Source organism: Sitophilus oryzae, unplaced genomic scaffold (assembly GCF_002938485.1).
Source record: "Sitophilus oryzae breed Bouriz unplaced genomic scaffold, Soryzae_2.0 scaffold_1583_pilon_pilon, whole genome shotgun sequence".
NCBI lineage: Eukaryota > Metazoa > Arthropoda > Insecta > Coleoptera > Curculionidae > Sitophilus > Sitophilus oryzae.
The window spans coordinates 496,999-502,568 of record NW_022146262.1 but is presented as its reverse complement, the minus strand read 5'-3'; the positions used below and the strand labels follow the sequence as shown (position 1 = coordinate 502,568).

Here is a 5,570-nt window from a genome sequence, read left to right as displayed (position 1 = left end):
CTAATCGCGATTATAATAAATGCGTCGAGAAAGCGACGTAAATATACGGCCGTCGCCAGCGAGACAAAGATGAGAGATGGACGGGGATTAAAGTGGTAATTGGTCGGCGTCAAAGAGAGCGGCAAGCTTTACGGAACGACAGCTCGTATTAAAATGATTTTTAAGAGATGAAAATAAATAGGAAGGGGGGAAAAGAGGCCGTTTTGGTTTATTTACGAGCGGTAACCTCGACGGTTAATCCTGTAGACGTATTATTAAAAACAACTGGCGTCTCCTGCTTAAATATGTCGTAAAAAATAACTTCGAGTTGAGGGCTCGCGATGTGATCAGTTTCTAAGTTTCTTAATTCAAACTATGTTTATTTATTTATGCGCTTTTAATCAGTAAGTTAGCAGAAGTATGGTAAACAGCTGGGAGGAGAATCCCTTGATACAGGGAACAAAAATATTAAAAATCAACCAGTTTTGTCCCAAACATTTGTAGCACACAATTATATTTTAATACATACTAGAGTACTTGCGAAATCTACGACTGGAAGAAACACCCTGAAACTCCGCCAGAAAACCATGTTGGGTACCCAGAATGTAAGAGGCCTCCTACAACCTGGCAAATTACACATTCTCGAAAGAAAATTAATCAGAGAACACATCGACATATGTGGTATAGCAGAGACCCACTGGAAAAGTCGGGGCCATTTCGAAATCCCTATAATATGTAGCAATGTCTAAAAGGATCGCATCACCCAAACCCGCTATTTTCCAGGCACGCCTGAACTCTTCCAACAAACCGGATACTACAGAGGATTCTGAGCAAACTTGGATAGCCGTGAAAGGCCGGATTAAAAATTGCCGTTGAAAAACCTGTATCGTACAACTTAAACTAGGCTTACCAACCGTCATCTATTCCAGAGGATAGTCCTCTTTTCTACATACGAATCTCAAAATCTAAAAAATATTCGTCTATCGCCACAATGCTTTAAAAAGTGATGTTGATCTGTGTCTAATAAAAACACTAAATCGCTACTCCCACTGGTTTGTACAGAAAAGAAAATGAAGAAATATTTTGACTATAAAATGTTTAAAAAAGTAAGAAAGACAATCAATCGCATTCTGTTGACATAACATTTTGGTAAATACTAGACAAGGATACTAGACATTTGGGCGAGGTTTCAAAAAATGTTTCGCTTGTGCCTCTTTTTTACCCCCTCGTCCTCTATTTTTTATTTTGAAAGTTGGCAACCCTAACTTAAACCTCCATAAACATTGGATGACCGACACCACAATTCAACTTATCGAACAAAGAAGGATATTGAAAGGTTATAACATAGAGCCAGACACAAAAGAGCAACAGCTACGCCAATTAAATCAAAAAATAAAACGTGCGCACGTGGGCACGACAAGAACAAACAAATAAACGGCATATGCGATGAGATAGAACAACATGCAAACCATAGCGAATCTCGAGGGCTTTTTAACACAATCAAATATTTATCGAAAGAGTTCAGCCTACAACAGATTCTCTCTGGAAACTGTTGAAGTCTGGAAGAAATACTGCTTAGAGCTGTTTGGCAAAAACGCCAGTACTTCCAGCAATAGTGTTGACCTTGGAGATGTAATCAAAGAACCTATCATACTAAGAACAGTCCAAAGAGCTATAACTAGACTTAAGAACAACAAGGCTCCGTGAGTTGGCGGTATTACCGCTGAGGTACTTAGGGCAATGGAAGAAGCAGGAATAGACCTGATACGAATGTTTGCAAAAAAATTTGGGATACCGGAAAATTACCCCATGAGTGTTGTACTGATCTCATCGTACCTATCTTTAAAAGGGATCACCGTACCCACGGCATCTTCATATCTATCGTTAAGAAAGGATCACCACTGTAGTAATTACAGACCAATTGCCCTGATTTCCCCATGTCAGTAAAATACTATTAACCATTATCAACGAGCGTCTCAAAGCCTTTTTCCTCACACAGATGAACAAACAGGTTTTATCCCAAGAAAAGGCACAAGAAAACAGATACTAAATTTTCGACAGATCATAGCAACAGCTAGAGAATACATCATCGAGATGTACCTGTGCACTGCATCGACGTTTGATAAGGTAAAATGGAATAAACTCTGGGCTATTTTACTAGAAATGGGCACTCCATCTCACAATTTATTTGGTCAAACAGCTCTATGAGAAGAATATGGTTTGGGACTAAACAAATGAAAAACCAAGACGATGATTGTTGACCGCCTCCGCAGCAACCTAATGTCCGAACCGTTGCTGAATACGAGTCAATTCAATTACTTAGATTTCATAAATGAACTTTTTCTTAAATTAGTTAAAAACGGCTTATGTAAAATTATCCAAATTTGAAATGTGCATTCAGCATACGCGGACCTTTAATAAACCTATCTACGACTTCGCTCTAAAATCAACAGGGATCCAATATTAGGATAGTTTAAAATTTGCATGGGATTTCTTATGTTTCCAATGCCGATACCCCACCCGGTATAATTATTAGAATATCTTAATGATTAACAGCCAATAAAAAACGTTTCAAGCTTAACTGTAATATATTTCCATGTATAATCGATTTCAAAAATTAAACACTTCAGTTCCGTAGGCATCTCGATGTCAGCTGATCGAAGATATAAAAAACCTAACCGAGTAAAACATAAAACCCGAAAGGAACGGCTTTGATAAATGACGGATCCGATGCCATCAGCAGATTACGATTAACTGTCGACCTGTTATCTGTGGGATAATGACTTAAAAAATTCTTTTCCACGCGTGTGGTAAGCCGAAAATCTAGAGGAAAGGACAGATTTTCCTGTTAAAATATATGGCAGCAATAAAATACGGTCACTTTGTATTAAATTATCCAGGAACATAAAAATGCAGCGTAATGATTAGATCTAGGAGAAAAATATGTGCTTTCTTCTAATTTGATAATGAACACAACCTGAAGAACATTTGTTTTAATGAAGTGAGGAGCTTTAAGTATCGTCCACCTTATATTACAGAATTCCAATGCCTTCTGATTCGGGAAAACATATTTTGGTCACTTTTCGACATTCTTAGATAGCATTTTTGTTATATTATAGAATTCGTACATACTAAGGTTTAAATTTACGATATTCTCGACAATATTTGAAAACTTAAGGTGCGTATTCATTATCCGAACGAACGAACGAACGAACGAACGAACGAATGAAAGTGCGGTATATTTAGACGGGGACCGAACGCATGCGGCCGTTCGTTCGTTCGTGCGCTCGACCATCCGCTTCGAGTCGGTACATCAAAGGCGTTTAGACGTCATGGTACAAAGAATACATGATACAAAGAATACAAGGTATGATATTGCGCAGGTTGGTCACTACGTCACAGGTGATAAACGGTACCATTGGTCGGCAAGCTCCGCGCGCCAATTTGAAATTGTCAAACAGATGACACAAAAAATGTGAAAATAATTTTTCAAATGTCAAGCTCCATGATTTGACATAACTTTTGGGGTTATGTCCTAATTCTTCCCTATTTTAGGTCTTTTTTTATTAGTGGCAATTAGGCATTCCAACGACCTGTCAAAATCGATCCAATATGGCCGCTGGGGGCACACATGGCTGTATTTACATTAGGCCTTGTGGTAGTCAAACCAGAGCTAAGTTATATTTAATATATTTTATAGTGTTTTTCAGTTCATATTGTGCTTCAGTAGTTAGTTGTTAACACATTTATAGTGAATTTTGATAGCCAGGATATAAATTCTGCGAGAAACATAATATTTGAAGACGTTTTGTTAGATGCCGATTACGTGTCGGAAGTCGAGCAAATAAAGACAATTTATATTTTTATTGTGTCCCTACGACCACAAATCACCGCTTCTTAACAGAACAAAATTAATTGTCCAAGAATCGTCGTTCTCTTTGGATGGCAGCTATAAAAGGAGATGATTTAATATGTGGTTTATAATAAAAAATCAGAGGGTGTGTAGCAAACACTTTCTAACAGGTCTGTAATCAAAATTCTTTATTGATATTTCTGTTTTAATAATGGTGGAATATTACAAGTTTATAATTGTTATTTCTAGGAAAACTTGTTAGTTTAGAAGATGAAAATCATCCAGATTGAGTTGGTTCCGTCACAAGACATGGGTCATAATTGTACAAATCTGAGAAAAAGGATGATATTGAGAGAAAACTAAGGGCTGACTAAAGAAGAAAAGTACAATATGAAGTGAGATTACTGACAACTGTTCAGATTTTAAAATATACTAATTTTGATATTTATTATAGGCCATTCTTAACACGTCTGAAGCAGAACCTCATCGGATGATTGAAACAGATGTTTGAATCAACAGTTTTAGTGTACAAACATACATCACGATGGATGACTTATGCAACAAATTTGAGTAGCTTAGTTTTGCAACATCTAAAATTAGTAATTTCGCCTTATTGCAGATTACATACCGTTTACACAAACGACAGCTCTAGGCAAGTTTAAAAGATTTGGCTTATCGTTTTAAAGTGTCTTTTGCTACAGCCTTAACAACATTTGAAGTAATCAATAATGATTTATACAAAAGGTATAAAACCTTATAAATAGAATGGTACAATCCATCTACGATGCTCTAAAAAAATATAACATATTGTTTTAAAATGGCATTTAGGAGTCGCAGTGTATTATTGATTGTTACTCAAATATTTATTTATTTATAACATTATATTGTAATTCTTATTTTCACGAGTGTAAATTGCAAAATTAGCTTATTGTTTATATATCGTAATAAACGAATATGTAGTATATACTGTTATACTCCTTAACAAAAATATACAATTGTCAAATAAACAATAAGAAAGATACTTTTTATTTATTTCTATTACTTTTTACACATACTGATGGCCCAATAGGTATGTACCTATACCTATTATTAAAAAAATATAAACTGAATACAAAACTAAAACCTCAATTCATAGAATTATGACAGAACAGCTGATCGGCTTCATTGACCTTGCCCCCAGCCGCCATTTTAAAGTCACGTGGTTTGGAATGCCAACAATACGGATATTTTTTTGTATGGCGTATGACGTCACAGGTGGTATGCGCAAGCTTAACGAAATTGGAGCCGCTATCGATCATACCTTGTTTTCTTTGTACCATGCAAAGAATACAAGGTATGATCGATAGCGGCTCCAATTTCGTTCAGTTCGCGCATACCACCTGTGACGTCACTAGGAAAATAATGAATAAATAAAAAACAAAGAAAGTTGACAGGAGATCTGCATTTTTGAGGTTATGGTTAAGAATTGTTTATTTTTAAGACTTTTTAGTTCGTTTAATTTAATAATTACTAAAACCAGCAGTTCCAAAAATATATTTAAAAATAATAATTATCTATTAACATGGATTTGGACGATAGGTAAGAATACTGAATTTATTTCTATATTCGGTATAAAATTGTTTATTAGGTTTTTAGTTTGCGATGTTTATGGTAAATAATTTTCATTTTCATTGCCTCTGAATTCACATGAGGACAGAGTTGAGGATATCTATGGAAAAGTAACCACAAGAGGAATTGT

At 35.6% G+C, this 5,570-nt stretch overlaps 1 long non-coding RNA gene across 1 annotated transcript; it reads left to right on the top strand.

The window, feature by feature from the left end:
* Positions 1 to 3,560: 3,560 nt before the first annotated feature.
* LOC115879683 lies at positions 3,561 to 4,851 on the top strand. The gene is made up of 3 exons (XR_004049749.1): positions 3,561 to 4,002; positions 4,082 to 4,227; positions 4,287 to 4,851. It is a non-coding gene; the product is annotated as an uncharacterized LOC115879683 (long non-coding RNA).
* Positions 4,852 to 5,570: the final 719 nt, after the last annotated feature.